Raw genomic sequence first — 24,244 nt, 5'->3', positions numbered from 1 at the left:
TTCCTGAGTATCGTGGGTCCGAAGACGTACAAGTTATTGAAGAGTTTGACTGCCCCGAACGCTCCTACTAGTCAGTCTTTGTCAGAACTGCAGAAAGCATTACGAGAGCATCTGTCACCCAAGCCATCGGTTATTGTGGAAAGAGCAAGGTTTCACCGAAGAACGCAACAACAAACGGAGAGCATCGCGCAGTTCGTGGCAGGCCTCAAGCAATCTGCAGAAACATGCAACTTTGGAGCTAACTTAGAAGAAACTCTGAGAGACAGATTTGTATGTGGTATTGCTAGCGCTGGCATCCAGAAGAGGCTTTTTGTTGAGGATGCATCTCTGACCTTCAAAAAGGCGGTTGAGATAGCCTTATCAGTGGAGGCGGCTTCCAAGAACGTCAGAGTGCCGACCTAGCAGTGCAACCCAGGAAGACCTTCAGAAGTTTTCTGCAGAAGAGCCCCTTGCACGGAACGGTTCACCATGCACGCGATGTGGCTTGCGTCATCGCAACCGGGCTTGCCGGTTCCAAACAGCGACTTGATTTAAACGCCACCAAGTAGGGCATATTCAAAAAGTCTACCGCTCCCAGCTGGAATCTGATTCGCACCCTTCGAAAGCGAGCGGGCAAGACGCACGAAAAGGAAACTACCGGAGGCAAAGCTTCGGCGTTTTCGAGACCGAGGAAGACATCGAGCCACTGTTGCAAACAACGCTCGAGAAACCACGTCAAGAGCCGATACGCTTTACGATGTGTATTCAGGGAATTCCGCTTGACATGGAGCTGGACACTGGAGCAGCAGTGTCAGTGATGCCGTACAGTTTATTTCGCTCACGCTTCCCACAGATGAAGTTACGCCCGGCATCGGTGTTGCTTCCTACGTACACAGGGGAGTGCGTGCGCCCAAAAGGAGTGGCAACAGTAAACGTGAAGCATCAGCACCAGTCTCTCCAGCTACCTCTGCACATTCTCTGCCAGGAGGGTCCTGCTCTCATAGGATGAGACTGGTTATATCAGCTTAGGCTCAATTGGAGTAGCGTTAATCACGTGGGTGCGCAAGACCACCGGGACTTGGAACAAGTCTTAAGCCGACATCCGCAGTTGTTCAACGATGAACTCGGCGAAATTCAAGGTGAACAAGCTCAACTTTCCCTGAAGCCAGAACAGCATCTAAAGTTTTGTAAAGCTAGAAGCATTCCGTTCGCACTGAAAGAAGCGGTGGAGAAAGAACTGGAAAAACTAGTTAGTCTGGGCGTGATCGAGCCCATTTCGAACAGTGCTTTCGCCTCACCAATTGTACCTGTGGTAAAAGATGGCAGCGTACGCATCTGCCGAGATTATAAGGCCTCTTTGAACCCTTGCTTAAACATTGACAACTACCCCTTGCCCAAGATCGAAGAAATCTTGGCCACACTTTCGGGAGGGCAGGTGTTCTCGAAGATTGACCTGAGTAGAGCGTATCAGCAAGTGGTAATGGACAAGGTTTCGTGCGAGTACCTCACCCGCAACACGCACAAAGGACTGTATGCAGTAAATCGCTTAGCCTTCGGGGTGGCGTGTGCGTCTGCGATTTTTCAAAAGATAATGGACAACATGTTAAAAGGATTAAAAGGAGTGATATGCTACCTAGATGATATTCTCGTCACGGGCCGGAACGAAAAGGAGCACCTAGTGAACCTGCGTGCGTTACTGAACCGGTTGCACGAAAGAGGAGTGCGGATTAAGGCAGAGAAGTGTGAATTTTTTAAACCAGAATTGCAGTTTCTGGGTCACGTGGTCAGTAAACAAGGAATTGCAGCATCACCAGAGAAGGTAAAGGCCGTATTAGAAGCCCCCGTTCCAGCCGATAAAAAACAGCTGAGAACGTTTACGGGCATGGTGACATATTACGGAAAATTTTTGCCAGAGTTATCAACAGTCATCTTCCCACTGAATCAGCTGCTGTGCAAGAATGCGCCGTGGGTCTGCAGTGAACAGTGCGACATAGCATTCAAAAAGATAAAAAGGCTGCTAATAAAAGCGCCGGTGCTGGCACATTACGATCCGGAAGCTAAGCTTCAGGTAGTGTGCGATGCCTCATCTTATGGGTTGGGTGCAGTCTTATCGAAAGTGGAACAAGATGGTTCCAGGCGGCCGATCGTGTTTGCATCACGTACATTATCGCCGAGTGAACGGAACTACAGCCAGTTAGAGCGAGAAGCGCTCGCCTTAATCTTCGGAATTAAGAAGTTCCATTACTATATTTGCGGTAGAGAGTTCAGCTTGGTATCTGATCACAAGCCTTTACAGACGATACTCGGTCCCAAAACAGGAATACCAAGCATTGCCGCGGCTCGTTTGCAGAGGTGGGCAATTACGCTGTCGGCCTACCGTTACGATATAGTATATCGTTCAGGGGAAAGCAACGTAGAGGCAGACTGTCTGTCGCGTCTACCGCTGCCCGGGAGTGGCGAGAAGGAAGAGGACGACGAAGTAACCGCCTGCTACGCACTTCGGTGGGAGACTTTCCCGATAACAAGCTCGGATATTGCGCGGGAAACATCACGTGACCATACCTTACGGCAGGTTCTTCACGCGGTAATGGGTCAATGGCCCGAGCGAGTGGCTGATGAGATGAAACCATTCGTTTCAAAAAGACTGGAGTTGTCGGTTAACCAAGGCTGTTTATTTTGGGGAATGCGCATTGTGGTTCCCCCTTATTTACAGAAGACAATCCTGGACGAGCTGCACGAGGGGCATCCTGGGGTAGTGCGGATGAAGGAAGTTGCCCGGAGCTACGTCTGGTGGCCAGGAATTGACGCCGACTTGGAGAACACCGTGAAAACGTGTGCGGCCTGCCAGCAGCAACGAGCGCTGCCTACCCAAGCTCCCCTTCATCCGTGGGCTTGGCCTACGAGGCCATGGGCCGGACTCCACTTGGATTTTGCTGGCCCGTTTCTTCAGCGCAACTTCTTGGTGGCGGTAGACGCTCATTCAAAGTGGCCGGAGGTTTTCCCGATGCCGTCGACCTCGGCACAAGCTACCATCGGTAAGCTGCGTGACCTCTTCAGCCGTTTTTTATTGCCCGAGGTCATCGTGTCAGACAACGGGCCGCAGTTTTGCAGCGAAGAATTTCAGTTATTCCTCAAGATGAACGGAATAAAACATGTACGGTCCGCGCCATATCACCCGTCAAGTAACGGTTTGGCTGAAAGATTTGTACGAACAGTTAAAGAAGCCCTGCGAAAGAACAGAGCCCGGCCCATTGAAGAACGACTAGCCAGTTTCCTTCTAGCGTACCGGAATACACCTCACGCAACCACCCAGCAATCTCCGGCTTCGCTTTTGATCGGGCGACCTCTCAGAACTCGCCTCGATTTACTTAAGCCTAGTACTCGTTCAGTGGTCGAGCAAAAGCAATTTCGACAAACTGGCAGTCGAAGAGAACTTCAGAGCAGTTTTTGCGTTGGGGACAAAGTGCTTGTGAGGAACTCTAGAGTAGTTCCAAGATGGTTAGAGGCAACGGTGACGTCACGCTCGGGACCAGTGTCTTATGTGCTACAGGTGACAACACCACGTGGGGTCATGGAGTGGAAGAGGCATCAAGACCACATACGCACAAGGCAGGCAGACCCGGAGGCAACGTCTGCAGACCACGGTTGTGGCGCCCATGGTGAGGACTCCTGGCAGCCGTGGCAACCATCTGGGTCATCGGCGGGCACTGATGAACAGAGTGTCATGCAGCCGCCGAAACAAGCAGCGGGCACAGCGGAGGAAGATCCAGGGGCGTTTGCCGCAGGAGGCGGAGTATCGACGGAAGCCCTCGGTTCCGAAGACATCGATCACGACTCGGGGTCTTCTCCTGGCGACAGGGGCCACGAAGCCTCAACACGACATCGGTATCCGACAAGGGAAAGACGTCCGCCGGATCGGTACACATCAGTGCCGTGATTGTGTCAACCAATTTTTGGAACTAGAGTTTGAACCGTTCACTTGTTTCTGTTATTTCTGTATAAAAACTAACCGTTTGTCATAAATGTCAACCATGTTTAATGAGAGCATGCATCGTCTAGGGAAGGGGGAATGTAGTGTTTGTATCACGATAAGCAAACGGCCAACTCACGGCCACCTGCCGGTATTTGGGCACCGCCCCCTTGCCTGTCTGTATCTCGATATAAGCACATGCGTGTTGGTTTTCGCGGGCAGTCGTCGACCAGCTGGACGCGCGGTCTGACGGCCGGCTGACAATAAACCCGAGTTCTTGTTGTACCTCGGCTACAGTGTCGTTTCCCTTAGCAAGACACGACATGGGGTTAAGGTTAAAAACAAACAACGAATGACATGAGGGTCGCCATGTGTCAATGCGATTTTAAGCGACAGCTATTAGTGCGATATGTTGTCAAAAATGAGTTGCCTTCAAAGCTGGTTCCAACGGGCAAGGCGTCGCATGCCGGGCTGCCAGCGTCATGAGCCTCCGGCACATGAACGTTTGAGTGCAGTGGGGCCGTGCGGGGGCCCAAAGACCTATGTGTCCGAAACTAACAAGGTTCCAAATAAAGTTTTCATCATCATCATCATCGATGGTGTTCCCTGGACTTCCTGGCAGCGCTCAGACACGCTTTCGCAATCCACTTCTTAAAGCGAAGCCTAAGCGTCCTGCAGTTTCTTTTTTTAATTTTATTAGTGACGGTTCAGTCTCGTTTCGTGCACTTCCCAATTTCCTACACCCGGCGGTTTAAGTGTACACCCGGAATTTGACATTCCAGAAGAGGGCAAATACGGGCTGGTTGGTACATGTTTTACGAATTGGAAAAAACAGCGCAATAAAAGACGAGGCACAGCCTTCTCTTGTGCCTCGTCTTTTATTGCGCTGTTTTTTCCAATTCGTAAATTTGACATTCACTGACTCTGCTATTCGTTCTTAACCTACTCACGACGGTATTCAAAGGCGCCATCTCATAGGTCTTCACAGATAGAGAAGGACTTGTTTTTAAACGCTATTCGCGTTCATTTCTTCTCTTTGTGTGACAAGTTATATGCCGAATTTTATTCACCGAACCTCAGCGTAAGGTTCCACAAGGTTGGTAATAAAGAGTGCAATCAGTGCCGACCACTCGGCGCTTTCTTTAAACAATACACTTCGTCGAACACAAGCAGTCTTTTCCTTTATTTCGTGTTCACTTGACCGCAGCCGCCGCGCCTATTATTCGGACCTGTGACCATTAGCTGAAAACCAGAACGTCACAGTTACTCAGCCACCTCCCCTTTGCATAGCGCTTCACGGAAGCCTCAAGATATGAGTCATTGCGAAAGATGCCAATTTTCCACATTCGTTCCGAATAATTTTCGTTACATCAGATTTGCAAAATATATTTGGTACCAAAAGTGATCTCTATCATACTACTGCGACAAATTTTCATCGGCGGCTTTGGCATTTCGCAGAAATCTGCATAGATACAGAGCGCACCTTATTGTCCGCACTTATTGAGTGTATGATCGCCAAGCGCACAATGAATTGTATTAAAACTAAAAAAAATCACTAGGAAGCAGCATATTTTGCATTATATATATGCATATATAGATTCACAATGGCGAGTCGGGTAGGGCGCGCAGCCCCCTGCGATTTTCGAGCGACGAAAAGACCCGCCGCGGCGATATTCACACTAGGAAGCGTGGCGTCCAGGCTCGCATTCGGTGCGGTGTGGCTCGGAATTGGTGATTTCGGGGCCCAATGTCGACCGCAACGAATACCTGAGCGAAGAACAATGAAGAACAAGCTTCCGATCAGTTGAGAAGCGGCGCTGATGCGTAAAGCGGTTTGAGAATCGGGGTCACTAGTCGCAGCACGTGACCGGCATGCGCCTTCAATTTCGGCCAATGTGACTGTTTTCACTCCTGCTTTTCACCTGAAATGGTATCAGAGCGTTCGCGAGTAACTAGTGTGAACATATCTTTCGGAAAGTGAGGAATGCCCGTCTTTTTAGAATGAAATTATTTACTTTTTTAATGTTTCTGCACATATACGCATATACAATGTATGTTTGACACGAAGAAGCATTGCCCTGGGCCGGTACCAGGGCAGTTAGCGCGTTTTACAGCGTTTGAAACTGATACGCTAAAGCCGTACAGTCCTCAGCTTAGGTGGGCTCGTGAATGCTAATGCACTAAGTAAGGAGCCAACTTAAGCTGTAGTGCACTTGGAAATTTGTGCAGACATATAGGTATTGCTGCCAGGAAATTAGTTCTCTCTGGTTTTCGCTTGGGCGTGCATGCGTAGAGTGAAAAAGCAAAGAGCGTTTACAAATTCGTAGTTATACGGATGAAAGGCGCAGACTGGATTTCCCATGTCCTTTATCGATTGGCGGTTTAACATGTATCGCAAATTTATTTTTGCGTTTTTAACGGCATTCTTCTGTCTCGGGATGCAGAAGGTGGGGATTCTGAAGGGTTCCTAGGCAGGCTTCTGTTTCGCGAGTACGTACTTGTGGAGCTTGCTATTGTTGACCGGCGGCATGGAGCTCGCGCACCCGCACACGAATTACGTTTGTCCTGGGCAGAGCCCTCTGGGAGCACAGGATAACTGTACAACGATCCTGTGACGTCCCCACTCACTGCCCGGTTCACCATACAACAGCACGAATAATGACGGCGAGACAAGAAGAGACAGCCGCCAGAACTGGAACTGGCGCTGCGAATTACGTCAAAAGAAAGCGCAGTCGTACAAAAACATACAATGTACTGCGCCGCACAAAGACACCACACACTAAAACTTGCTGTCGCCGTGGCTGTAGCCACTCTCTGTACCACTTTCAACACTGACAGGTTGTTGAAATAGTTGACGCAAATATTGACATGCGGTGTGGTGATTCTATGCAATACAGGTAGTTTGTGTCAACGCTGAGTTTGTATCACTGCTTCTCGACGTCTGTAGATAACTCACCGTCTACATATAGTAAGCGCCCATCTCTTTGCGCCTCGTGCCGTGCCCCATCTAGATCCGGCTGCGCTCCATCAGGGGTACATTAGGACGTTCGATGCTGAAGCCACTACTACTACGTATACACCATGAACAATCTCCATAAGATCTAACGCTCCAAGAAGGTTGTGTTAACAGTTAAGGAAGATGTTCCTGAGCAGTTTGCTTGTTTCGACTATGGGTCACTGACATTACCTTTTGCCTCACTTCCTTGAGAGAGAGAGAAAGAGGAAAAGAAAAAAGAAGAGGAGGATCAGCAGTTTTGATGATAGGTCTAGCTCTCATTGTATGCGAACACCTGCATGCAAACATCATGTGTAACACGCAGAAATGTTCGTGCTTGACCTCAAAATGCGGCAAAAATCTTTTCATGTCACTTTTGTGGGGAAAGCTTTCTTTGAGAGTTTGACAATTTTCTATAAAGCAATCTTGTTTCTAACACTTGCAGCTCTTCCTTACATGTTAAAGCTTTTTTTGTGTGTGTGCGCGTATTTCTAGAAAACAGGTGGTAGATCTCTGAAACGTTAAGACGGAGGCTTGGGCAAGTTCGTACATCATATGTAAGTAAAGCAGCGCTAGACACGGGGCGAAGGAAGAACCTTGTGTGTGTTGTTCTTCCTTCGTCCCGTGTCTAGCGCTGTTTTACTTACTCTCAAAACGTCTTTTTGAAGTGTGTGTGTGTTTGGTCGTACATGCACATGATTCTAGTAAAATGTTCATAACGGCAAGAAAGCAGTCCTGTCTCTTTAACACCAACAGTACTCTTTAGTCGCCATTTTTATTAGCTTCTACTGCCTCTGGACCTTTGCATATGTCGAAAATTTGAGGTTACCTGTCTCCGAAATTCAGCTACAGCCTAAACAACCCAAAAAACTCATTTTTGCTATCAGCGAATACATTTGCAAATACTTTCTACCTTATTACCCAAGAAGACACAAGTGCTATTTGTTTTCAAATAATTATTAAATAAAGAAATATATAATGGAACTCTGCAGCCTGCTTCAACTTTTGTTGCCAGGCTTACTGGCGTACAGCCGTGCTGCTAGGTTTCCGAAAGCTGTCGTTAGAACATTTGGGTTATGATACGTGTAAGAGGCAGTTCAGAGATATCCGCAACCGTAGAGGTAGTGCAAGGTATAGCGCTCTTGCACTTCTTAACCATCGTGCTAAGATTTTAAGGATTCAGAAATAATTACGTGTACATAAACGCATAGAAATATGGCATATAATTTGTAAAGCGAATTTATATTCCTCCTTCAGAATCTTCTTGCTACTTTATGACTAAATTTGCACGCTAAAGATCACGCTATACAAAAATGTGTGAACAAGTGTTACCAATGGTTACATTGCAATGTACCAATGTAATTAAGTTTAATTAAGGGATCTCTCAACACTGCTTTTCTGCTGAGGGCCATTTCTTTAAATTAATGCACTTAAGCCATCTGTGAGAAAAGAACTTCGGCAGGCCTTGGAAACAGGCGAGGCAATCAGTATTCATTTTCACATGAAAAAATTTTTTAACGAACCCCGGTCACTGTAACTTCAAATAACCCACCCAGTCCACGAGAGCATGGTGTAAGAGCTGTGTCTACTTGCCAGGAAAAATGAAGTCTGTTTGCTGTATGTTCCGTTTATACACACTTTGTGCCAGCGCATTTCATGCAGGTGAGTACTCCCTCCTGATATCATCATGGGGCAGAAGACCCACCGTCCTTCTTCCTGTTGCTTATCTTGGATAAAATATTAAATTTACGCCATAAGAAGCTTCTTTCTATGCTGTTTTGCTTTTTGTTGCTAGCAGAAACATTGCGACAGGGCACGTTGTCCTAGGTTGTCTGACGCACCATGCCAGTACTAATTCGAAATCATTCAGCCACATTCCATTCTCAACAAGTAACCTTCATTTGTGTGGCGCAGTGATCGCCACAACAGCGTTAACGATCAACGTATTAGACCACACGGGCCTGCGGACTATAATCAGTCAGCCAGCGCAGAACCTTCTGAATCTCAACATTTTTTCAACCCCTAAAGAAACTCGCGGGCGAGCTCCGTCAGCTTTTGACGAATATGAGCTGACTTCTGAACCTGATAGTCCAGAACACTAATTACTGCATACTCTTGATCTCTGGATCATGCGACCTTCCTCGATGTGCACTAGTGGATTCATCTATGGCGTCATGGTACGGAACCACGACACGCAAAACTACCTGGAGGTGAAAAACAGCATATCCTAAGCAGAGGGCTGTACAATACTTCTGCGACATTTTTGGCTCATCCTCCTGTAATTGCCTTTATAAAAGAGTGGCCATGTTGATATTGCTGCACGATGGTTGTGAGTTCCGGCTTTCCAAAGAAAGATTGAGTTGAAATTAGGTCATGTTGTTCTTTGTCAGCTTGTGATACCGGTTGTTCTAGGCTGCGTAACAGACCACTGGGTTGTTAATTAAAATTGAAATGAGGTTTGTGGACCAATCTTCAGGAAATAAAATTTTCTGTTGATGACGCAAAGCGACGTGCAGAACGGCGGGTAACGCTAAAGACAGCCAGTGCAAACGAAGAGATGTCGTTCAGAGCGGCGGCGTTTCCTCTTTCTCAGCCATCATCCTAGGCTGCATCAGGCACGGCCGTCATGGCTCGCTAAATTTTCCCACAAATGTAGAGGAGACACCCTGGCTATCTTTGGCGATGCAAAGAGGAGCGGGTCGTAGTACGTGTTCAGACGGCTAATGTGGACAGTTTCTCGGCCGCTGAGGCGCGAGTCCAAAGAGGGGATCAGCGGCTCCATAATGAAACTTACAGGCTGCGTTTTCTCTACGATTCCATAAGGGCCGTGGTATTCTGTGTGAAATGTTTAAGACAGTCCCGGTGATGGGCTTGGAACCCAGAGGCGAACTAGTGATCTAGTAGGAAAAAAGTGCGACGTTTGCTATTTATCGTGGCGATGCTGTTGGCGGCCTTGGGATTCTGAGGTAAAAGAACGGGCCAACTGAAGAGATTCCTCCGCATGCTTTGCAACTTCGGATAGGGGCATCCACTCGTAGGCGCCGGGAGTATAAGGTAAGCTGGCGTCCATTGTGGACGATGGTTCACGCCGTTCAACATAAAGAAAAAGCCTGTGGTCGACTGCGCAGCGGTGTTGCACGCGTACGTTACGAAAAGAAGGACAGCGTCCCAGTCGGTGTGGTATGCTGCGACGTACATTGTGAGCATGTCTGCGAAAGTGAGATTGAAGCGCTTGGTGAGCCCGTTTGAGGGTGGTAGGCAGTCGTGGTCCGATGTACGTTGCGAAATTCTGTAAGCCGAGCTTCTGTAACGCGGGGAAGGTAAACGCGGCCTCTGTCACTTCATACCTCACGCGGCGCACCGTGGCGAAAAATAAAATGATGCAGCAGGAATAAAGCAGCTTCGCGGGCAGTAGCAGCGGGAAGGACGGCTGTCTCGGCATAACAGGACAGGTGAGGTGGCTGACGTCGCCGATAATCGAACGGTTCCCTGAGACTGTACAGGGAAGCCAGCCGTACAGGTCAACGCTGACACGATCAAAGCCGGCAAGGTAGCGGTTGCAAGGGGCCGGTCATAAGGAGAGGGGATGACTTCCGCCGCTGACAAGCGATACAAGATCGGAAGTATTTGCGAACATAGGTGAACATACCACGGCAATGGTAACGCTGAGAAATTCTTTTAATTGTTTTTAGCACAGAGGTGCGCGCCCGCTGAGTGTCGGTGCAGAAAGAGGGGCAAAATTAAGATATCGAATGCCGAGGAATCGAGCGAAGCCACTGCCGACCATCTTTAGCTGCCGTGATAGGGGAGGCCGTGCAGGAGAGCTTAGTGCGGTGCTTTACGTCGTAAAGCTAGAGAAGGTGTAATCTTCGGAGATGTGGACACGACATCAATGAGGTACGCAAGCCAGAGGGTTCCGCTGCTCCGCAAGGATACCAGCGACGGTAAGAGGCGAGAGTACGGGGTCTGCCGCCGAGGAGCAGGCAGCGTTGCTGGGAAGACCGAAACAAAGCATTGGTGTCCATATGATTAAGGCCATATCGGTAGATGACTTCGATGTCACAATCCTGAAGGTTGAGAGCCCGTCGAGCGAGGCGATCGGGCGGATCTTTCATAGACGACAGCCAGCAGAGCGCTTGATGGTCCGCGAAGACCTTAAACTGGTGGCCGTAGAGATAGGGTCGGAATTTATTTAGCGCCCATACTCTAGCTAAACAATCCTTCTCCGTAACGGAGTATTTGCATTGAGTTTAGGTGAGCACGCGACTCGCATACGCAACTAGATATTCTTCAGACCCACCTTCGCGCTGAGCCATGACACCTCCGAGAGAAACGTCACTCGTATCCGCAGGTACCTCGGGAGGTGCTGTTGGGTCATAGTGTCGGAGTATTGATGGTGTAGGCAGCCTGCCTCCTGGCTTGTATTCCGCGTTGCGTCTTCGTAACTTGTAGCGTCTGGCGTCGCTCCGCTGCTGGTCTTTGATCCGTATTCGGGCAACTCTTCGGGCTTCTGAGCGCTGAATGTAGGCGGCGATGTCGACGTTATCTTCTTCGGTAACTTCGGGCATCATGGCATCTAGCGTGGCCGTGACCTCCCTGCCATGGACGAGCCTAAAAGGAAAGGCGTCACGATGTAAGGAAGGATGAAGTCCCAGGCCTTGTGTTCGGCATGTACCTACGTATATAGCGACCATGTGAGCGATGGTTTTGTTCAGGCGCTCCTTCAGTCCGTTGGTCTGCTGGTAGTATGCAGTTGTTTTCCGGTGGCTTGTTCGGCTGTAGCGCAGGATTGCATACGTCAGTTCCAACGTGAACACTCTGATGTGCCCGTGATGAGCACATCGGCGGCACCGTGTCGCAGAATGCACTAAACGGAAAATATGGCAACTTCTGCTTCTGTTTCGGTCGCTAGAGCTTTTCCCTCGGCGTAGCGGGTCAGGTAGTCGGTCTCTGTGATTATTCACTCATTTCTATACGTTGACTTTGGGAAATGGCTAAACAGATCTATGTCGATCTGCTGGAAGGGCCTTGAGAGAGTTTCAATAAGGTTCATAAATCCTGCTGGTCGGGTGGTAGGAGTCTTTCGTCGCTGACAATCTTGGCAGGTTTTCATGCGACATCGCCAGACAGTCGGAGCCAGTAATCCTTGTATTGAATGCGGCGGAGGGTACGGCAAAAACTGAAATGTCCAGCTGTCGGCTCGTCATGTGAAGCCTGTAGAACTTCTTCGTAGAGATTTGCAGAAACAACAAGGACGTAGGCTGTTTTGTTCGCTTGAACAAGGCGGGGGGTGAAGTAACCTTGCCTTCCGATGACGCCATCTAAACGTACAAAAAAAAAAAACTTTGCCACTTCAAGCCTGCCAGCACTGTATCCATTGCTCGCTGAGACGTCGCTGGAGCAGAACAGAGTTGAAATGACATCCCCTTGAAGTCGAAGAGGCCATCCGGAGTGATGAATGCGGTCTTCTCCCGATCTCTTTCATCGACCTCAATATGCCAGTAGCCGCTCTTGAGGTCCATCGATGAGAAGTACTTGGCGTTGCAGAGCCGGTCCAGTGTGTAATCGATGGGGGGGGGGGGGGGGGGGGGTAGACGTCCTTTATTGTTATATTGTTCAACAGACTGTAATCGACGAAGAATCAAAATGCGCCGTCTTTCTTCCTCACTGGAACAATCGGTGCCACCCAGGGGCTCTTCGATGGCTGGATGACGTCGTCGCGAAGCATTTCTTCCACATGGTCCTGAATAGTTTGCCATTCTCGCGGCCACACACGGTAAGGGCTGTTATAATGCGATGGTTGGCAATCGGCGTTTGTTGTATCTTCGGTAATGACGAGAAGGACTCGCTGTACCTTCGACGCAGATCGCGAATCTTGTCTTGTTTCTTTTGGGTAGGGCTGGGTTTATGTCGAAGACGTGCTTGTGATGTTACTTGAGTAAATCTCCTGTTTCTCGATCGGAGAGGGCGAAGACGTCGCGAACGTCGGGTAGTTCCTCTAAGAAAGCAATCAGCGTTCCTTTGTTAGTGTGCTGGTATTCTTCGTTGAAGTTCGTCAGTAGGGCTTGAGCTTGGCGATTGCGGAAATGTGCAATGCCTCTTGCGCTGCCGATTCCTCGCTTGGAAGCAACTTTGTTCCCCTCGATGACAGCTTCAATGTTCATCGCACCCGTGGAACCTACGGTGACTATGAAGCTTGATCTGGGTGGGACACTCACTTGCTTATCCAGGACACTCAAGGCAATATGCTTGCTCCATTGTTGTCATCGAAAGGATGGCTTCGTCCACTGGAAAAGTGATGCGCTTGGATTGAAGGTAGATGATCGCCTGATGTTCATTTATAACTTCCATGCCCATTATACCATCGCGGAAACATTGCTGTAACACTACGAAGGCCGCACGATGGGTACGTTCATTGACAGTCACTCGCGCTGGGCATCGCAACATTGGCGTAATGAGGTGGCCCTCTACTGTGCAAATCTGGGGACTGTCTGAAGCTGTCATTAATTTAATGAGCTGCTCGACGAATATTCCGTTCATCATCGAATAATCGGCTCCTGTGTTGAATAGAGCGGCAGCTTTCCGGCCCTTGATAGCCACTTCCAAGTGATATCTCCTGGCTCTGCGTTGCACATCGTCCTCAGCGTCACGTCACTGCTTCGCCGAGCATGTAAATCGTGGGTGCGGCGCATCGTCGGGGATTTCTGGGTGGCAGCGTCATTCCGATGTCGGATAGTGTCGATGTCGAGCTGCTGTTTTTATGCGGCGCTGGTGGCGAGGCTGCTTCACGCTGCTTAGTCGATTTTCACGAACGTTCCATTCAATCAGCGATTATCGTGGTAAATACCTTGTAAACGACCAATAGCAAGCTCATCGGTCAGCGATTTTTCATGTCGTTGACATAAATTTTATTTTCAATTAACGTCATCTTATTGTTCCTCGGCCATTCTGGTGCGCTCAAGGTCCTAAGGCACAGCGAGTATAAGGGGGTAAATTTTTCAACAAATCCTTCCATCCTCTACCCTGTCCTTCAACTAATCTGCAATTACCCGATCTTCACCTGCTGCTTGGCTCCTTTTCATTAATCACAAAGCTTTCTACACTTGCCACTAGCTAGCATTACGATCCTCATCCACAAGCGATGGATGCCTTACCTTTTTATTTATTCTGAAATCTCTCTATCTGAGCACAGATTCAGCACGGCTGAAAGTTTCCATTTTAACGCTATTGAGATACTCTTTCTCAGACTATAAGAACGGTACTTTTTACCAGAAATCTTTTTATCTGGTGGTTCATTAGTGGGAGCTTCATGCTTGTACCTTCCCTCGCTGTGTTCAAATGACTGCCTCACCAGTCCGGCCACAGCTCTGTTATTCTGTTAGAAGTGGAAGTAAAAAATTTTCGTCTTTCTGCGGAACCAGCGTATCGATGATTATATCAAATCTGACAATGATGTGGTACTAAGAGGGTAAAGAAGCACAATTTTCGCTCTTCTCTTTACAAGAAACAATGCGAACAATTGCGGACTTATTTTGTTTTGGAGAAGAGTGTTTCGCACACATTTCGATACATCCCAAAAAACTTAGTGGGCTGTAGTTTATAGCACGTGCATCTGGGGTACTGGGCATAACATTTTTGCTGATACGGCGGCTCAGTCATTGAAGCGATATTCCTAACCTGCGCTCTATAGAGCAAAACCCCGGTGTTTCAAGCGGAGGTACGAATTATTGGCCAGCCCAGAGGGGCCACCAAAATTCGTACAAGGCTTTACCGCTAGTCAGCCGGGCATTTTAATTGCCTTATCAGATAAAGGAATTTCACTGCACTGTTCGTGGAAGTTCTGATTTTACAGGAGCAACCGAGGAAATATCATCGGAGCCTTGTCACCACTTTGTTGTTGAGCTTTGCGTTATTGCAACCCAAAAATACCAAGCCGCCTTCGCAAAGCGAGAAGATATCACTACTTACTTCGCTACGTTGCTAAAATCGGTAAGGTGCGCACAGTGTGACAAAAATGTCTGCATGTCGAAACTTTGCAGAACAAAAAACTAATTCTCTTACGGTGAAAAGTTACAGTCAATAGGCTTGATCGCGCTGCAACTATTGCACGCAAGGAGGCCGCATACTTCCTTCTTTTTAGCGAGAATGGATGCCCTTCGTCTACACCGAGCAGAGGAGGCAACGAAATTTCAATGGCCAGGATCGGCAACATTAAAGCGGTTTGCACCGCGCCCACGTCGATTTCAATAGAAATTTGAAAAGTAATTGAAATGCTCTTATCCGATGCTCCCACTTATAAACATCAATAGTTGCTCGGTAACGTTGTACCTATCTGTTGTCATAGCTGCTTTGGAGTTGTTCTTTCGCTGCGTCCCTGTGGACGCATCATTTTGGTACCGTGATGCCTTATGCGAATCGCTTCATTTCGAAGGTTCAAAACTGAAAAAATACCCCAATGAAAGCCTAGGGTAGATTTGCCATTAGCGTAACAACAAATGAAATCGGCCTTTCTTGTAATATGCAAAGAAGTGCTATTCCATAGTTTCTATTCCTATTCCATAGTTCCATATTCCATAGTTTCTATTCCATAGTTTCTATTTCGCATAGCTTTTATTCCTATTCCTAAGTCTAGTAACTTTTCAAACGCATCAAGCTGTTTGCCCTTGCAAATTTTTTTTAGACAGTGTATAGCTTGTCTATGGACTTCTGTCTATAAAGTCTATAAACTCTCTATGGACAAATCCTTGAGAAGAGTCTGTAAGCAATACAAAGGCTATAGAAAGTCTATAGAGAATCGATATGTTTATGACCATACACTTTTAGCAGACTTGTCTGTAGACAGTCTGTATACTATGAATAGACAAAAAGAAATATCTGTAGGAAGGCAATAGGGTCTAAAAGAAGTTCATAGACTGCCTATACACTATTTTTATAAGGGTGGCATCATGGCTAAAAGATTAAAATGCCCCTCCCCTCTGTAGGTTATCGGATATACAGGTCAGCGAATGTTGCTTAACGATACGCGGAACACAAGATAGGCCCTAATTGTCAACTTGCGCCCATATTTGATTTTTTACCGTGTGATTCCGCTCAGTCAAAAACTGTTAAGAGGGCTATTGCCGCCCTTTCTATGGAATCAGCACTCCTCAAGTCGGGCTCTCACATGATGCCGGCGAGATTCCAGGGGGAGGTGAACAGACTGCGCAAAGCAGGGTTCCCTGACCACGTCTTGGCTGCCGTGACCGAGGCATTGCTGAAGAGACTTAAGGGCAAGCCAAAGGGGCAACGCCGGAAAGAAACTTTCGGTGAAGTCAAACCAGTGGTGATACCGTATATGCACATGGTGTCTCACAATTTAAAACCAGTTGGCAACAAGTGCGGAGTCCCCATGTTCTTCTCCGCCCCGTGCAAATTGGCCATGATGTGCCCAAACGTTAGCAGCGGTGCTAAAGCAACATCCGGGTGTGGGAAGAAGCACTCGAAGCCGTACGTAAGGTGCGCCACGGGATTGGTCTACGAGACACCCTAATATGTGGCAGTGTGTACGTCGGTGAGACTGGATGCTGCGTCAAAGAGCGTACTGGGGAACATAGAAGAAGATTGTTAGGGAACGCATCAGATTCGTCCGAAAACCTACCCGCCTATTACCGCTTTTGCATTGATGAAAATAAAAAGAACTGTGTGCCACGACTTGACGAGATAAAAATTCTAACTAGAAGTAAAGATAGATTAGCTCGCGAACTGGCAGAAGCATTTTTTATCAAAGAGAGGGGTGGCATGTGCGTCAGTACCACTTCTATCTCCCTACGAGGAAGTGAGCATAGATTGCTAAAAAATACGCGATTATGAAAACTTTTCGTACATGTGTGTGTGTGTGTGTTTTTGCCATGTATGAAATGCGCATGCATTCACCTTCTTTGGGCTATATAAATGCGACATGTGGCTTTCAATAAACATAGTTGGAGTCAGCGCCCGTCCTGTCCATCTTTCTGTGGGGTTTGTGTAAAATTTAGCGTTGTTTTTACTTTCCTGAACATCACTTTTCACAAAGGGTGACACCCATTTTGAGTCTCTGATGTTAGACTTTAGACGATAACTTTATTACCATTTGATGAGCAGCATACTGACAAATTTCTCCTTTCCTTTTTTTCAGGTCAATCTAAGATACACTGATATGGCAAGACCTAAAATAACATTTCAACTGAATAATGTCACTATTGTTGATGTAAGCGCTTAGTTTGCATTGTGTTTGGAATTTTCTTCTCTCTCCACAATTTTCCAGAGAAACTCGCAAATTATTTAGTTTGCGCCCTTTAAACACAGCCAAAAACGTTTGCCAGGGACACTAAACCTTTTATCAAATTTACTGAGACACAGCTAGATTTTAGGCAACCTAAGTAATTAAACGCTTATTTTAAAAATGTGTGCATAATTTTCCTTGTGTTCTCTCCTGCAGACTTGAGAAAATAGCGAGCTTTGATTCTTTTCCCTAATTATTTTTTTTAGGTTTTGCATTTATCAGACCCGGCAGATAGCAACTAAAAACAAAACGGCATAAAACGCCTAAAAAATAATGTCAATGTATAGAATTCTGCGTTGAATTCATGAACATACCAGTGGTGCCGAAAGACGCGTGTTCGATCCCGGCCGCTATGGTCGATTTTCGATGGAGGCGAAATTCTAGAGGCCCGTGTTCTGTGCGATGTCAGTACATGTTAAAGAACCCCAGGTGGTCGAAATTTCCGGAGCCCTGCACTACGGCGTCTCTCATAGCCTTAGTCGCTTTGGGACGTTAAACCCCATAAACCAAACCAAACCAGTGGTGCCAATTTACCTTTTTTTTCAAATACTGCAGTCTGATTTAAGGTTATCACAAGAAGAGAGAAAAAACGCACAGTGTAACCGTAAGAATCAGAACCATATGCGATCCTTTGAAATCAGCGAGAAACCCACACTTAAAACATGTCAACTACAAATCGAAGAACTGAAAAATGCTCTGGAAGGTAAAGCGCGAGTAAGGCTAGAAGTGCAGCTGCAAATGTCTGGAATGCGTGGAGAACGAGTGCATTCCACCAACTCAGGTAAACTTGGAGAGCATACCATATATAAAAGGGCATTGCGACTACGGGGTATCTTCTGTTCTACATTATGACACATCTTAAAACCATGCCAGATATGTCATCGTACAGTACGTAATAGAAAATTTGGTTAGCTTAATTATTTCGCGTGCTTTAGTGCCAACTCATGAAGAGTAAAATTGCAGTGTGTAATTTATTATAGACACTGTTGAATGCCTGCGTCTATCGCCTGCGTCTTTACGAACGCGCCTTACTGAGAAAAAGTTTCATATAGCGATAGGTCCTATAAGCAACTATTAAAATTACTTTCACCCTAGGATTCAGAAGTTATCAAACACCACCGAAGCCGAAAAACCTTGGATGCTGGGAAAACGCTTCTCAAACTTATGAAATTCCTAACCAATGGTTGTTGTGAAAGCTGCGATGTTGTATTCCTGTTCACAAGGTAAGAAAACAGGAAAAGGAAATGTGATGGCTCCTTTTTCATTCAGGTGAGCAAGAGTAACATTTTCATATACATTTGATAGATCCCAGACGAAGGTACGCTTCCTATTCTTGCAACAAAGCACGGCTAAGTATCTTAAAATTTTCGAAGTCTGTAGTGTTATTAACTGAGAAACAATTATCAGAAACACCTTTCAAAATTTCTTGACAGCCTTTTGACGCCTGTACTCGAACAAGCAAGCAAGACAGTTAGCAGCGGCTCACAATGGATATTGAGCGCGTCTAGCGCTATTGGCCTGCACATGTTTCATGCGCCAGTATTACCAACGCTAAAATTTTAGCGCAGAATCGCATCGAGAACATAATGTCCTCTCTATGCATGCGTGATCGTGGTGGAACATCTTTTAGACCATTTAACAGGCTGAAACAAATGCGCAATTATAATTTCTACAATCACCTTTCATTTCCTATCGCCTGTTTTTGCCCTTTCAATTAATAACTCGATCACACATAGCCCACATAGCTATCGTGTCGCACTCCGAGCATGGCTCCCAAATATTTTCGGCTGATCTGCTGCTTATTCCAAATAAATGACTTACTTCACACTTGAACAGCAAATAACTGAAGCCAAAATAACCAGACGTTACAAACGCTGCGTTATAAGCCGCAATGTTTTCCGCCAACTGAGGTTTTATATCAATTTTCTATATTTACGCCAATTTGGAGGGCACCACTTAGTATTTATTTGTTATTCACTATTTATTTATATCTTAAACACATCCTAAATAATTTAAGGGCTCCAACCGATTGGTTTTGTTACGTTCAATATTAACTTGAAACACAGCTGTAGGCGTGTCATTTGCTATCAAAGAGGATTAAAATGAAACCAATAAAGATAAAGAACTCGAGGATTAAAACACGCGTAAAAAATGTGCAATCAAGAAATTTATTGTTTGAGCAAAGCAACCAAAAAAAAGAACATTTAATCTTAAGCGTCACGCACTCCAGCTAGAGGAGTTCAAGTAGACTGAACAACATAGGACGCCAGCGCTAGCAAACAATTAAAAAGTATTTATACCTGTTAAAGAAAAAAATCACAATTCCAATGTGAGTTGTCAGTGCTACAAAACTAGCAGCTATAACAAGCGGCATCACTCCCCGTTTGATAACGTTAATTCCTTGCAGCCAATGGCAATTCGAAATTCGCGGAATGGTATTCAACGTACCAGGGGCGGCACAAAATTAGGTGGGCGGATGAGATTAAGAAGTTTTGTGGGGATATGGGAGCTGCTGCTGGAAAAGGAGATGGTTAATTGAAGAGACATGGGAGAGGACTTTGCTCTGCAGTAAGCGTAGTCAGACTGATGACGATGATGGCGAATGGCAATTCTCCGGTCTGGTGCCGTCACTTCACCCCAGCAAACTGGAATGCTTCGACTTGAAGATACCTTTTTCGATACTGCTAATACTAATATGATGTGCTTTAAAACTGTAAAGTGTAAATTAATAAACACGGAATTGTAATGCTTAAGAAAAATTCCAAAACAAAATATTGTATCTTAGTTGACACTATTGCTTACTAAGAAATACGAATTTAATAGAAGAAAAAAATGAATAATATCAATCTTGTGCAAAAAATGTTTTTACATCAGCTGACAATAGCTTACGCCTTAAGTATAGAGTTACATCGCTATATTGTTTTCCGCAAGAAAAGGAACCCTACTGCCAAGGCTCACGCGTATCTGCTCAAAACTGCTATTCTGCATTCAAAGACGAGTAGAGACATCCAACAAGCTCAAAAGAACGGCAAAATGCCTTGGGTACATTAACATGGGAAGAAAATGACCAGAAGACAAGTCGTCATTGCTCAATTACAGGTTTAGCTGTAGGCATCCGACGAGAATCGTGGAAATGAGCCCGGCCTTTGATTACCCGTCTGGGTACTTTTTATGGTTTATCCGATTTACCTTCCTGTTGTTAGCTCAATATTAGTATCCAGACATCCTTATTCATGTGGGCAGAGCTATTATTGCGCTGTTAAGAAAAAAGACACTGATTAAATCGTTATATATCGTCACCGAGTGTTTCACCGCACTGTTGTACTGGCTTCACTGCCGAGCTCAAGGCTGGGGGTAGGTTTTTTTTATCCCACAATGGGCGTTGCTGTACAGTCGCCGATACCAAATCTTGGCCATTTAGTATAGAGGGACGGCAAATAGCGCCCATAATACATCGATTAACTTTATTGCATTGTAGGCGGTAAAAATTAGAGCAGGTAAGAAACAATACTCAGCGGCAGACAGCAGTTAATAATTTGAGCGGTTATTATGAGGTATCCATCGCTATAACTTAAACCAGACCACTAGACATCATGCTGATGCCTCTGCTGCCATTAGCGCGGAATAAAATTATCGCAGCGGTCGAGAGAAAAACAGAAGAAACTGAAGTATTTACAAGGCCGTCTAGATTTCAGGGAGTTTTCCACGATAAGAAAAGTTTCGCTCCCCGCTCTTCATTTCCACGCCATCATTCACCTCTTTGTAGAATAGTTACAAATTACTTTGAAGGTGAAAGCTGACTTCTTGGACAACATAATAGATAGCGTAACATGTCTCAATTTTTGTTGCTAGCTTACAAGGATACACGTGCTGGCTAGTTGGTTCATTGGTAGCTTAAAACAATAGCGTTCAGTATATATCGGTTCTCAGGCAGCGATGCTGAATGGACACGGTAGAGGACGAGCTAAATGCTGCAACGTAGTAAGGAACATTGCGGGTTCTCCACTAAAAAAAATTTGCACTTCGAGACAGGAATGTAATCGAAATAAAAAAAAAATCATGAAGGAATTTCTATTAGGCCGGAAGGATCGACTTCGATCCAGATTTCAGCGGGGTTCACGCTTTCTTGCAGCAGCCTGTCGTTAGCAAGATGTTTTGCTCAACACGCGGACACAAATACACAGACAAACACAAGAGGGTTTCATTCAACCCACGTTCTCACGCGGTAGTACTGTCGCCCGCCCTGGGGCGTCGTGTTCGTAGCCATTTTTCTGGCGCCCGCTCACAGTCTCATAAAATGCGTCGGCGCCTATTTTCATTCGGCGAGTTCTCTGCCTTGAGCAAGTTTGCCGTGCTTTGCACCACGCAGTTCTGTGCTGTAGTTTGGCACCTGTAGCATGATAGCAATGGTGAGCTGCTCTCTGTTTAGTTGCAATGATCACTCGAAAAAACGCATGGAGACGGCTGCGCTGCTTAACTGGGCTATCATTTCATTTCTGAAGTAATTACCGATAAAAGAAAGATGAGACTCCACAGACATAAATTTACATTAGATAAATTTACATTACTCGGTATATAAATTTGCGGACACTTATGCTACGCCTATAAAGATATGACGCGATATCGGTTTTGGGTTGAAATTGAAATTGAAATTTTATTCCGCAACAGAAAAGGAATGTTGCGAGGAGGGCAGGTAAAAAGCTGAAAAAACAGCTTGAGGAGTCCTGACCTCCCAGCATACACACTAGCGCAGCAGCGTGCGGCGAAGGTGTACACGTCAACATCAAAGCGAGGAAAGAAAAAAAATAAACAGGTTATACAAACCAGGTACGCAAATTCTGTGAGGAAATCGCGGAAATGTCATTATTTGTTTCAGTAAAAAGATAATTTAAAACCGTTGGCAATCAGTATTTCGACATTTGTTTCCCTTAGTTAGTCCGGCATTTGGTGACCTTCCAGGGTTCCAAAAAGGTTGTGTACGCGTCTCCACTTATTACCATATAAACCGATCGCTCGCTGTACTAAGGTTGCCTGATCACATGACACTCTAAAATCACGTGACACAAACATACAGTCAATCGATACACTCACCCCTAGGCGACATTCACTTTGCTACTCGCTCAATAAATACTCATTTAAATAGTGCGCCTCCACATACACTATTAGTTAGGTTTTAGGTGGCTTAACATCCCTAAGCGACTCAGGCTATGAGGGACGCCGTAGTGAAGGGCTCCGGCAATTTCGACCACCTGGGTTTTTTAACGTACTCTGACACCGTGCATTACACAAGCCCCTTCCCTTACATGGTCACATTACACGCGTCTCTCGGTTCAGTAGCCGAGCGCCATAACCACTGAGCCACCGCGGCGGCTACATAATATCAGTATAAAAATTTGTATACATCACTATGTCAGTATACATATGTACTATATATATATATATATATATATATATATATATATATATATATATATATATATATTATGGCAGTATTCCTCACCCATCAGGATATAGCTGGACACATAAGAGGTACTTACTGAAGGTGGTACAGGCTTAAGCGCCTAAATCCAACGATGATGAGCAAATAATCGAAAGCTACTAAGAAAACGGGGAAGCGGCAATAGGCAAAGTAAAAATTGATGGTCGATTTGCGTAGTTAGGCCAAATGCGAATTCGCAGCCCTAGCAGTTCGGTTTTTACTTCGCTTCCGGTGTTTACATCCAGTGTTCATGGATGGCAGTGGTTCAGATAGCGATAATCGGTTAATGTCCACATATGCGGAATTCGTCATTCACTACATAGGTCCCTGGGAGTCTTCCTACCACACACGGCGCCATTGTACCATGGGTAAACGGTGGGCCACTGTCCTTCTGATTATATAAGTTGCCTTAAAGACACAAGAAAGACCTGTTCAAAACCATAATTTTCAGTATTGAGTTAAAATAGATTAATTAAATATAATTCACCAGTTTTTATGTTACTTCAAAAATGAATTAGTGTATAGTTACTCCTCTAACACTTGCCAACCTTGAGACGTACATGAGGTTTCATGGCGCAAAAAGCAGGGACAAGACAGAAGGCAAGCTCTTGCGCTTTGTATTGTCCCTGCTTATTGCGCTGTGGAACCTCATGCGAATTACCCACTGGCCCTAACAATCACCCTTCTGTATTTAGAGGTGGATCGCAATGTTCTGACCTCCGCAGCAAGTTACCCCCTTTATCCAGTTTTGTAAGCAACTGGGGGCACTTCAAATTAAGAAATTGATCTTTATGTTTAAATTAATATTTTTAGCTGTGGGATAGCAGAAGTCAATGAAAGCAAGAAGATAAATTTACAAATTGCATAGGCGATGAAGTCGGCAAGAGACTAAATACATATTTATTTCCAGCGAACCAATGGAGCTTTTAAAAGGCAAGACATACGAAGGTGTACATGGTAAGTTATGTTTCGCAAAATTGCTCGTCATGCATTGGTAACACAAAAAGTTGGCTACAAAGCTCAAGAAGCTCGCGTAATTGCTATATACTAAGGTAGGTACAAAAAGCACAAACATTTGTCCACCCACATCCAGGAGCAACAGCGGCAATTTCTGCAGCGCTGAGAGAGTCCACAGACATTTATCCTTTACGTGCCTAGCATGACTAGACACATTAAGAATACTTACTAGACGACATGCGCTATCATCTTTTCATCCTTAGTTCATTCGCAACATCTCATAGCTCTCGCATCACTGACGACATTGGCGGTAGACAAACTGAAAGTTTTCTTTCTCACGACCTAAAAGCAGTCCTGGAGTGTTCTTCCCGGTTTCAAGCTTTCCAGGTAATAACCTAAAATCAGATCACCTGGAACGCATTCAAAATGTTCGCCAGCTCCATAGAAAGATTCCGTTAATGGCAGTTCAAAAACGTCTTCGTATTTCCTCTACAAAACGCGCTTTGCCAGCAAGAAGGATTTTGAATTTCAATGCATAAAGATATACTTATTGCTCATTATTTA

Source organism: Amblyomma mixtum, chromosome 9 (genome assembly GCF_055824585.1).
Source record: "Amblyomma mixtum isolate Tamu chromosome 9, ASM5582458v1, whole genome shotgun sequence".
Taxonomy (NCBI): Eukaryota; Metazoa; Arthropoda; class Arachnida; order Ixodida; family Ixodidae; genus Amblyomma; species Amblyomma mixtum.
This window is presented reverse-complemented; position numbering follows the sequence as displayed.